Raw genomic sequence first — 12902 nt, forward strand, 5'->3', positions numbered from 1 at the left:
GGAACAGACAAGAGTCTTGCATCAGACCACCAAAGACGATACATCCTGGAGCTTTGAAGAATTGTGGCACAAACTTACCTCATGGCTACTAAATTGGGTATGGTTAAGAAATCTGTTTGTAATAATAGTAGTAGTCTGCATCTGTATCTTAGCTTGCATTATGATTCAGTGTTGTAGCTGGTGTAGCCAAATCTGTATGAAAATAAGGTATGGGTATTGAGTATTGAGACCTTGGATTTGTGACTCCAAAGTCTCAAGAAAAGGGGGGAGTTTATGCCTGCTAAGTGATGCGTGCAAGCAGTTGATGCTAATTGCTGTAAGGGGCCCCAGACAAGAATGCACCCAAGGACATAATTTTGCAACTGGGTATGTCCCAGACAGGGCAGATAAGTCAGCAGACACCTGTGGAAACCCCTCAGAGGCCCTTCCCCAAATTTTAGTACGCTTGCACAATGTATTAACATATGCATTATATTCTCTGGAAATAGGTGTGTACTTCTCAGAAATTACATGCATATTTATTTCTTTTATTGTATGTAATAAGTGTACCCTTGTCTTTTGGCATGCACATTAGGTGTGATACAGAGAAATGATCACTTGTTTTAAGACTTATTTACTTATTTACTTATAGAAAACCGCTTAGCAACTTATTTACTTACTTATAGCAAGTTATAGTATTACTTACAGTATTTTTTTAATATTGCTAAGAATCCTGCTTGCCCAGACTGTTCTGTGGAATTTTACCAAGGACTACTCTGTCCATCAAAACAAAGCAGTTTACTGTGAAAATCTACCAAGAACTGCAGTGTTCAGCAAAATACCATGTTTTTGTCCTTGAGGAACAGCTGTGCTCTAACAAGCTGGGCCTCGGTAATGAGTAAAGATAGCCATATACGGATGGTAGAAGTTTCATTGGTTCCCCTAAATAAGACAGGATGAGTAAACCGGCTGAAAAACATTTTTGTTGTTCAAGAAATTGGCTAAGAGAATTGGCTAAGAGAATCTGCGCATGCTCCGGGGAAAAAACAAGGTGAGAAAGACTACGAGCCTTCCTCCCAAAGACCCCTGAAGACGACCACAGGAGGCAATTGCGCAGGTAACAGATAACATAAACTGTTGACATCAGCCTTTCGAACTAACCCAGCCTTACTCATGCATATGTATGTTTGTGTTATGCAATCCAATGAATATGTATATCCACACTCTATAAGTTTTTGGTAAAATGTGCTGTGGGTGTGCAAGCTTTGTGGAGAAATCCCCTTGCACCCCGGCGCCGGAGTAAAACATACCTGCTTTATAACTCTATCCGAGTTGTAGAGTCTTTTTCCACAAATCAGGTGGAATGATTCCCCATGCATCTAGTGCTGCAATAAAGAATGCCTGCCTTCTAAAACTTCAAATTAAGCCTTAGAGGGTTCTTTTGAGATCAAATTTACAGTAACAATGGGTGTTGCATTTAAGGTAATGAATTAATTTGGTAAGAGATGAATCCCCTTGCATTCTAGCCAGTCCTCAGAGATTAGAGGGGCTAGGGGTGGCTGGACTTATCTAATAGGTATGCCAATTAGGGCCGTAACTATAGGCCTGACACAGATGCACAAACAGCCTGAATGCTGTAGGTCCGGCTGCATTCAAGAGAAGCAGTCAGGTTCATGAATAGTACGGTTTATTCTTATGCAACATCTACAGATTCTTTGAGATTGCCTACGATAAATGCACAAATTGCAGGTTGGCGATATAGCACTACACACAAAAATGATTGCAATCACACACACTTAATTCCCAGGTAATCACTCTGCATAGCCGAGGGCTCAAATCTTACCAAGAGGCATCCCTTGGGGGGGGGGAGGAGCATAAACCTGTCGATCTGTCCCTCTGATTTGGTTTATCATCCCTCCACGTTAGACATAAACTTGGGGTAGTATTTATCTAAGTATGTATGTGTGTGTGTGTGTGACTGTGGTCAAGCCATTGTTTCTTGCGCATTCCTTGGTGCAAGGTGTGCGTTGGTTTTGTGGGAAAAGAGGAAGAATGAGAGATAAGGTCTGCAGAGTACTGCAAAACAGTCCTTGAGAGAAAGGGAAGAGCAGGAGATGAATCTGCATAGTCATGTCAAATGTTCCTTGAGAAAAGTGGAAGAATGGGACTGGGCAGCCTCCACCTTGCTTCACACGCCTCCTTGTTGCCATGGCATCACAAATCACCTGATCTTCACCCCATCCTGTGTTTGTTCTGGGCACCATGTGTTAGGGAAAAAAAAAAACTGCGTTTTGCAGGTTTTTTGCTGTTTTGCTTTTCCCACACTTCCAACAATGGGCTATCAAGAAACTAGAGCCACCACTTTGGGGAAGATCCACCTGAACTTTAAAACTGGTAAGTCTGCAAACCCAGGGGCCCCAGGCTGTGAGGGGTGCAGGAATCGATAGAGCTATATACAGACCCATGGAGAGATGTGCAGGGGAAGGCAGACCAGGGAGTAACAAAGAGAAGGCAGACAGAAAGGAATACAAAAGGGTCCAGTCACATGTAAGGGCTGGTCAATACACTTGTCTGGCTGAGCCCCATGCCTGATAGCTGCAGTCTGTCTTATCTTCTTACATCTGCTTATCAAAACTTTTCTTAACTACCTGTCTGCCTAATCTCACTCTCTGTCAGGTGTGTGCACATGCTGCAAGTACTCTGTGCCAGATACTCGGGAGACCTGTGTGTGTGTGAGTGGAATTTGGTGCCAGCCACTGGAGTCAGACCTGGGGTATGGACGCCCCTGGCCTATTGTGTCAGAGACTGGAGCAAGTGGGAGGATCCCAGCGTGAGTTACTGGAGCAAGTGGGGGTCTTTACCCTCCAGCCACGGGGCAAGAACTGTGTGTGTCCAAAAACGAGCTACTGGGGGGCACTCGCCTGAGTGAGAGGCTCAGCGCCAGTAGCTGGAATAGAACCGCCCATGTACCTGGTGCTCACTGCTGGGGGGCAGGTCTGTGTATCCTCCCCAAACAGGGTGTGCTTGGGCGTGTGTGTGTGTAATCTTCAAGCTGGACCAGCCGACGAGTCAGAGAGCTTGGGTCGGGACAGTGGTCTCACACAAGAGGGTCTGTGCTGGTGTGCCCAGGGAGACCTGCAAGTGTGGAGTGCTTTGGGGCAAGCGTGCGAGTGCTGCGTGTTTGCAGCGAGCACCGAGTTGGACCCGCCAGAGAGTTCAGGGACCTGTGGGACAGACAAGGGTAAAACAAAGATCTTCACTCAACAGTCAGAATTGAGTATAACTGTGAGCAGGTATTCTTTACTAACAGCGCTGGGCAGCACTGGGGATCGCTCCACCACAAGTGCCGTGCTTACTAACAAAACTCTCTGACTAATATACACAAAAAGCATACATATGCATTAGATTTCTTAGAAAAGGCAGTCTTATGCTACCATTAGAATTCATTTACATAGTCTGAGCATGCGTAGTAAAAATAGAGTGAGGGTCTTCTCCCCTCCTAAGGGGTCCCCACAGCCTTTTGCACACTGTCCATTAGTGAACTTTAGGTCTTTAGTGTCCATATATGGTCAGAGAGTTACTTCATCCGTCCTTCAGCTCCTGTTTGTTCCTCCAGCTTTTAGTCACTTATCTTGATACTGGCATCTTCTTAGGCACTTGTTTTCTTTAGGTGTCTGCTATTAGGGATGTACTCAGGGAGTTTTTCAGACTGTCCAAGGTCTGTCTTATCTTTACTAGGCAAGGAGTTAAAGCTTTTAAAACATCTTATAAGTGGGTAATGACTACAAAGGGTAGTTAGGAAAAAGTATGAATGAAATTATATACATTACAGTAAAATACAGGAAAAATACAGGAAAAATAAAAGCTAGTAAAACACAAGTGATGTCTAACGTTAAAACTAAATGTCTTATTTTACAGGTCCCTGTACATTAGCAATTTCAAGTATACTTGTAGCAGCTTCCCTTCAAAGGCACCCGAGATCGAGGCAGGGATGCCGGGTGGGCAGAGGGGCGGTGCCGGTACTCGGGGGATCCGCGAATGTGTATGTGCTTGTGAACCTGGAGAGTGTCCCGTGTGTGCTGCACTAGCAACCTGCTGTCTCTGCCAGCCCAGGAGGAGAAGAGGTCTGGGCTGTCTGACCTAGTGGTTGTTTGAGTCCTCTGTGGGGGTGCTGTCGTAGGCAGCACCTCCTCTGGGGCAGTGCGAGTGACCGGCTGTCAGCGTCCTCGGTGTGTGTGTCCATGTCTGTCTGTGTCTGTCACAGGGACACGTCCTCAGCTTCACTTCTGGTTAAGCCTGCAAATGGGAAAACACCCTCATCCCTCAGCCTGCGCAGAGACCTCAGATTCCCAGCCTGGACTCCAGCAGCTGGGCAGAAGAGGGCCTCGCCTAGAAGAGGCAGCCACACTCCCTACATAACTTAATAGCTGTATCAGACAGCGCTCTCAAAATTGTGTTAAATTTATCTGTTTACAGGGAGTACTCGGTGACAAAACCCTGTTTCTTTTCTGATACCAGTCCCTTCAGTGATCACCTCCACCTACATCATTAGTTGAGCCCGCAAAAATCTTTCTGGTGGATCTTAAGGTGCCAACTCTACTGCTGAAAATACAAACAGTATTCCTTGTCTACTCCTCCAACAAAAGAGTAAGCTGAACTTCATGAGTTTCACATACAGATACAAAAACCCAAACGATAAAAAGTCATAAGATTTTCAATATTGCAAAGTAAAACACTAAAATTAGGAAGTGTCATAATTAATGCCACTTTAATTCATCATATAGATGATAACAGGACTCCCACAACATGACCACATACTGTTTTTTCATGGTAGTATCTACATGTACAATGCAGAATGTACATTCTCTGAGTTCTGGGAACAAAATTAGGTTTTCTTTTGAAAAAGAAAATAATTTGCATGTTTCCTGCCTCGTTTATTTTGGAAGTAGATGGTGAAACTGATCAAGGCAAAGAATTAAAGCAGAGAAGGAACAGTTTTATGAAAGCTGCTTTAGAGAGCTCAAGCTCTATCCCTGTATTGGCTCCACCATTTCCCATGGATACCTAGAAAGTCTATTTTTTCCCCAAACAAGTAAAACTAGTTTCCTAGTTCTAAACTTTCCTTTAATTTAAGGGGAGTCATCCTTTGAATTCAAACCAAGATGCATGAAGGTAATTATCATGGAAAAAAAAAAAAATCCATTTGCAGGTATCAGTTAATTTCACCTTAAAAAAACCCAAAACACTGTTAGATGTTTTTAATACTAACTCTGGGCCTCAGCTAGTAGCCTACAGAATGGGAAGAGTTAACAGTTCTTTCAACTCAAAATTGCTGCAAATACAATTTCACTAATCATGAGGAAGCATTTGTAAGCCAGACACTGACAGATCATTACAACCACTCTTATTAATCAACCCATATTAAACAATTCAAACACAAACTTAGCCACCACCTGAGAAACTTGAGAAGCTAAATTATCCTTTCTAGCACTCAGGGAGCCATGCTGCCACATTCATAAGCAATTAAATACAAGTTCTTAACAAACAAAACTAAATTAGAATAGGGAGAAAACTGAAAACACAAGCACACATAATATTCTTACCCATACCCTACCACCCATCCCTGCCCTTAAGATATCACTTCTTTTCTCTGTAACCTTAACACAGTCTATCAGGTTCTGATGAGTCCAGCAGATTACTATACTGTAAACATTCTTGTTGCCTCTTGGGGTTACATTTTGGGTTAGATCTTTGAACAGTAACATTTTTATTGCCTTCACCTTTCTCTAATGAATCAAGATTAAGCAAATTAAGCAAGGTGAAGGAGAGAAAAATGGAGTAATGGTCAGGTGCTCAATCTCACAGATGAGGGACCTGGGACCCTTCAGAGCAGTGATTGCTTCTGAAAAGCCACTTCCTGAAAAGCTAACACCTCCCCAGGACAGAGTCCTGATTATCCTGCTCCTGCCTTCCAGTCCTCCACATTGTGCATACTATCCCTGCAAATTTAACCCACCCCCCTCCCCCATTCCATTAATTGTTTGGGGAAAATTTGGTTCACTAACCATCATATCACAGACCATCCAATTTCCAGGAACACATTCTGAGCAGATTGGCACTCCTGCATTCCTGTTTCCTTGTCAGGCACAGCATACATTGCAGTACACTCCACAGCTGAATGAAACTTCTGTTAAGGCAGTTTAGCTAACTGAAATAATTTTGAGTTGAAAGAACTCTTACTCTCCCCATTCTGTAGACTACCAACTGAGGCCCAGAGTTAGTATTAAAAACACCTAATAGTATTTTGAGGGGGTTAACTGAAATTAATTGGTATCTGCAAATAATTTTTTTTTTCTTTCATAATAATTACCATGGATGCCCCTGGCCTGTTGTGTCAGAGACTGGAGCAAGTGGGAGGATCCCAGCGTGAGTTACTGGAGCAAGTGGGGGTTTGCTACAGTTCTTTCCTAAGAAAAAGTGAAAACTCACATCAACCAGGTTCCATCTCTTCATGAGTGACTCATATTTATACCAATGGACCCTAGATCGGGTCCTTTAGCCAATCAGTTCTCAGGGAGGACTGCCTGGAAACCAATCAGGGAGATGCTTGGGAAAAAAAATAGTTGGATTGTGCCAAAGTCCTGGTGGGAAACACCAAAGTACACTATTACGGAATGCTGCCATGCCAGTTCAAGAAACCTTGTCAGCTAATACTGATTTCTGCTTACCTTGTAACAGCCTTGAATCCCTAATATAAGCTACCAAGCACGTCTACCAAGAAGTGCTAAAAGGTTAGTCTATTATAACTCATTGTACATAAACTGTTTGGCAACACATTCCTTTCACATGTCCACTGCCTTACTTTGTTTCTCTTCCAATGCACAACTTAAAACCAGAGCTGCCTTTAAACCTTCAGCTAGCACAGTGACTCCCAGAAAAAGAGAGCCTTCATAAAACATGTTGAAATTAAGAGGTAAGAATGAAGTACAGGCCCAAATGAAGAACTAGCAAACCTATGATATGCTACTGTTTTACCGAGTCTGAAAAGTGATAAAATATTCTTGTGTGTAATCTAGCCCCAACACTAAAAAGGAATCAATGCAGATTCTCACTCTAAAGAGTTGAAACAATATAAACATAAAATTAATGAGATTTTGCATTATTTTTAATAAATCTATTAGCCTAAGTAACTAAGCTAGCCATTTTCCCTAGCCCAGAAAGAACTGATAGTTAGCAGAGTCTTTTCCAGACATCTCAGTCCAGTTTATTGATTCAAAGACTTAAAAGGTAATTCAGACCACAGCTATATTGCCTGACAACATGGGCTTGAAAAACAGATACCTCATATCTACGTCCTTTCCTTTATTCTAGTCAGTTCCAGAAAAACAAACAAACAAAAAAAAACCCAAAAAAAACCCACAAACAATTTTCCTCCCTAGAATTGCATTACTGGCCCCTTTCTTTACAGATATTAGCTGCCCAAGCAGAGCTGATATCTGCATAAGGCTTGTGACATGGTCAGCAAGCACAAGACCCATTAGGCTTAAAAAGGCAGACTAATCTATTGAATTTACACCATAGGAGTAACAGTCACATTCTCTTCACTCTTGTGTACTCTTGGTTTCCACATAGCTTGTGGCTTTTACAGATGCAGTATGTTCATAATGCCTTCTGCATGTAGCGAAGTGGTAAGTCTCTCAGACTGACAAGTCTCCAAAATGGCACTTAATAAAGGATATTTAAGGACAACACATTGCAAGTCTCAGAGCCATCTCTCCCTGGGAGCATAATCCTGAAAGCATTACAGTGTCAGGCACCTAAATTCCCAGGATTAACAGCCAGGCATTGAAAGATCTGCACCTTACAGCAAGATCTGATTACACTAACCCACTACAGAAAAATAGTTAGTGCTTGTATGTGAGGTGTGACAATATGAATGCATCCCCCCAAAAATACTCCAAATTCAGTAGTCCATATTCCCGTTTATTTTTGCACTTATCTTCTAACTACTAATTTGGAAGAGACACACAGGCTTTGAGAGTCTGAAACAGTAAGATCCTAGAGATACAGCTTCTAAGAATAATCAGTGAAGGAGGGTCACAAGTCATATATTCAGATGTTAGTTTTCCTTACTGTCCTGGTTTTGGCCAGGACAGAGTTAACTTTCCATGGGCTGAGAGAGAGCACAGCCAGAGGGCTGGGTCCGGACTGATCACTGGAGCATTCCATGTCATGTGATGTCATGCTCAGCATATAGGCGGGGGTGCTCTCTCAGGGGGTTGTTTTCAGTTTCCGCATTAGCTGGGCAGGATTCTCTTGTGGGTTGAGATCGCTGCTGGGGATGGGCTCTGTACCGGTCGCCGCTCAGTGAGCCACTACTGCATTTTACCCGTTTTGGACTACTATCATTACTGTTGTTCTTCTGCTAAGTAAATTTTTGTTATTTAACCTACAAAGGAAGCTCAGAGTATTCTCTTCAAGTTTCTTCAAGATTTTTTTTAACCCTTCAGGCATTTGGAATTCCTGAACAGCTACATGCTTGGGTAGAACCTAAACTTACAGTAGTTTCTGGCTGAGAGCAGTCTCTTCTACCACTTTTCCATAGTAATTCTAAGAGCCTGTTTTCATAATAACTGTATATTGCTAAGCTTTTGCAGGTAAGGTTATGAAACAACTGGGGATCAACACTTCTCTTCAGACTGCTTCTCTCCCATTTGTACTATCTTTTAGGTTTGCGTGGCAGGGTTTTGGTAGCAGTGTAGGGAACTACAGCGGCAGCCCCCTGTGAGAAGCTTCTCAGAAAGCTTCACCAGCTCCAGGTCGGACCCACCTCTGGCCAAGGCCGAGCCAATTAGTGATGGTCGCTGCATCTCTGTGAGAACGTATTTAAGAAGGGCAACCTGAGGTGGGGAGGCACACTTGTGAGGAGGACACCTATGTGAACACCAAGGAAGGACAGGAAGGTGCACTGGAGCAGAGACGCCCCCGCCCCCCACCACCACCCATGGAGATCACCAGAGGAGCAGAGATTTGCCTGCAGCCTGTGGAGGACCCCAGGACCCTATGGGAAGAAGCAGCCGCCGTTGTTGCTGTTCAGCGCTGGGAGGACTGCAACACATGGAGGTGACCCGCACTGGAGCACCTCAGGAACACATCCCATGGGGAGGACTCACAATGGAGAAAGTTTGTGGAGGACTGTCTCCCATGAGAGGGACGCCATGTGGAGCAGGGGGAACAATGCTGAAGAGTGCTTCCCTCTGCTCCCATGCAAGAAGAAGCAGCAGAGAGACTGCACCCCCCGTACTCTGCCCCTGCACCTCCCGCAGAGGAGATAGAGATATCAGGAACAAAGCTGAGCCAGGGAAGAAGGAAGGGGTGGGGGGACATGTTTTAAGATGCAGTAATGCTTCTGTCTGTTAACCGTTGGTTTCGTTAGCATTTGAATTAAAGTGATGTTCTTGGTTTTTTCCCCTAATGTGCCTGTCTTTTGCCTGTGACCATAATGGGTGAGTTAACCCTCCCTGTCCTCAGATACAGTTCCTGAGCCTTTTGTTTCATTTGTTCCTTCCCAGAGCTGTGGAGGAAGGGATGAGTGAATGGGCTCAAACAGGGAAACATGCTAAAAGGAGTAATGTTGTCTCACTTCTTGCAGGCACTCCAACTCTATTTTTGCCTGCACACTGCAATTCTGCCAAATGCATTCTTTATGGCACATGTAATTTTTTCTAGAGGCTGCAGCACAAAATGAATAGGGCATCAGGGCATTCAGATATTACTTCCTGTTTGCTGTCTGCAGTAATCAGAAAGCATTTTGAAAAGACTATCATTAGTCATTATCAATACAGAGCCACCAGAGTCTCCTCCAGGATCAGAGTAAATTAGTGGCACAACATCCATTTCCACTCTCACACTGACAACCTCACTCAGACTCCAGAAGCCTTACAAATACACCTTTACAACAATGCACCCCACTATTAAAGAGCCAACAGAATCAGTCAAGTCAAATCCTATACTGGCCAGTATTTATTTATTTATTACAAAACTCAGGAACCATGGCACACCCAAGTCCGGCACCACTTTGACCTCTGAGCTTTACTCAGATGTTGAATACATCAAAGAAAAACACAGCTTTTAAAGCAAGTTTCCACTGCATATTTTAATTCTGAAGAACCATTAAATTGTTCTTAGAAATTTCAACTCAGTGATTAAATAAAGTTCTACATATTATAAGAATTTGTAACATTTTATCCAGCACAATAACTAAAGCTGTCAGCAGAACTAAAACATTATCAAACTCACGAGTTGATATGTTATGATCACTTTAAATTCCCATGCAATTTTTTTTTATACTTACTAATAGTTAAGACAAAGGGTACCACATTATTTTTGCAATGATGCACTGGGAGACGGCATAAATTCCACCTGAAGTACAAGTGACGAATCAAAAAAGGTAATACAGGTGGAAGAACTGGATTTAGCTTAACCTGCATGTCCCAACTGGAGTAACTGCAATCAGTTTTGCAAGATCTTACTGTAGCAGTATCACTTTTGTATTTTGACATCTCAGATACTACTTGGTCTTTTTATTTTTTTTAACATATGAGAAAGCATGTGGGGAAGAATGAAAAAACCCCAAGCTATACAACTTTTAGTATAACAATTAATTTTAACTCATTACATAAATTGCATTTTCTAAAAAATGCGAACTTTTCTCTATTTCAAGGAGTTTTTCCATCCAAAATGGAAAAGGAGCCTTAAAAAAATAAGCATTGGTCACCTTGTACTGCACTTCTGGAACATGTATAGAACTCTGGGAAAATTAACAACAAGAACTCTTCTGTCCAAATAGCTTATCATTCAGGAAGAAAATAACGATTCAGATTTTGCAAACTGAGAAAGCCTTTAGTGATACTAAAGCTGAAACAATTCCTTTATGTTTGGAAAACAGGGAGAAAAAAAAAAAAAAGAAACTTTGAAGAAAGTTCACAAGTACAATTCCTTCAAAGTGACTCTTCCTTCAGGGAGGCAGAGACAGAAGTTTCTGTAGGATCCAATATACACATGACTTATATGGTCAAAACTTCCTAACAGCAAATTAGGGGAGAAGGAAAAAGGGGAGGCAGGAGCATTCTCATAGCTATAATACCCTAATTGCACAAGCAAGATTTCACATGCCTTATGGATGCAATACAAAGTATACATACATTTTGTTCAAGAGTTTAAAGGAAAGAATCTTCCACATATTTAGCTGATACTGAAGTCAGCGTCATGCTAAAAGAGATAACTTGACACCCATATACACATAGAAAAATTCTAAGGCAAAAAGTAAAAGTTCTAGCAATACTGAAAAGTACCACTATTTTTTTTAGCCTTTAAAAAACAAATTTATTACAAGAAAAAAGCCTCATAATTAAATAATGGGGTATTAAACAGTTTAGTTAGATGCTCATCTGAAACTCCATTTCACATTGTACGTGCCATAGATGACAAAGGTACTGCCAGAAGCACCACCAAAGATCGTAAAAGCCTCGCCAAACCAAACCTGATCTTTTAGTCTATAGTATTTCTTTCACCATGTAGCAGATACTTGTTGATCAGTGCTACAGTGCCATATTTTCTGTGTGTATATAGATTATACACAAGCAACTTACATGTCTCATTATCTTGAAAAGGAATATTAAAGAGATGGCACATACTTGTGTCATAGAAGTATCTTTCTGAATCCCAAAACATCCATCTTTCAGCTTAGTCTCCCTCCTAGTATGTTGTCCAGGATTTAGAATGCTTTTTTTCTTGAGTTTTACACACAAAGAAAACAAGTTTCAAAGCCCTTGACAGGGTACCATGAGTTAAATAAAGAACACAAAGACTGCGTTAGCCCACTTAAGAAACCAGGGAAATCATTACACAGAGCAGGATGTAAGGCTGAGTTGTCATAACTTCATAAATGGCACATTTAAGACATTAGTAAGAAGTAGAAATGTGGCTTTGTCTATTACAATGATAAAGCTATTTTCTTCTTCAGCCATTAATCACCACAGGAAGAAAAAATTACTTTGAGCATTAGCTACTGAAGGGCTGATGGCACCCCTTCACCAGGTGGAAAAAATTGCTTACAGGTACATGACCCACATCACAGAGGATATGGCTAGTTTCCAGCTGTGTGAATAAAATTAAAACCACATCCCTTACCTTTTTCATTTGTTACTATCTTATCAATTCTTTATGCACATTCACTGGTTTGTATCTGCATTGTTTCTAAGGGGAGTTTTCTCTCACACGGCTGACCCTCTGCCGAGGAAGTTTTAAGAAGAATACAGAACTTAACACCAATCATGAACTTTAAAGTTTGCTTATCAAGGAGTTATAAAGACCACACAATACATGCATAAACTTTGTACTGTCTATTATGTTCAACAAACCACTTACTACGTATAAAAGCAAATTTTTAACAGTGACCATCTAAAAACAATTTAGAACTGCACAAGCTGCAAAGAACAGTAACTTACATAAACTTTATAACTTATAATAAAAATAACTTAGATAAAAATTGAGTTTTAAAAATTAACGTTAAGTTTTTCTATCCATGACTACATGAGATATAGCAGTTACATCTGCCATTACTGGGACTGAAAGGACCCAGTCACAATTTCTCTCCTCCTCTTCACTCAATACTGGAAACATATGACACTATGGTAATATATGGACTTTGGAATATATCATATTTTCTTAAAGCACCAGGGACAAAAGCTGTCCAGTTCTTCTGGTTTGGAAGGTATGTGGTGTTGAATAAATTTGCAGGTGTGAATCCTCCCAACTCAAAAATTCCAAAGGCAAGTAAAAAGAAACTCCCGTATTTTTGTTTTCAAGTAAAGCGATTTTAAAACAATAGTGTTCTTATTCTCTGAAACTTCATGGCCAAC

The sequence above is a fragment of the Strix aluco genome, chromosome Z (assembly GCF_031877795.1).
Source record: "Strix aluco isolate bStrAlu1 chromosome Z, bStrAlu1.hap1, whole genome shotgun sequence".
NCBI lineage: Eukaryota > Metazoa > Chordata > Aves > Strigiformes > Strigidae > Strix > Strix aluco.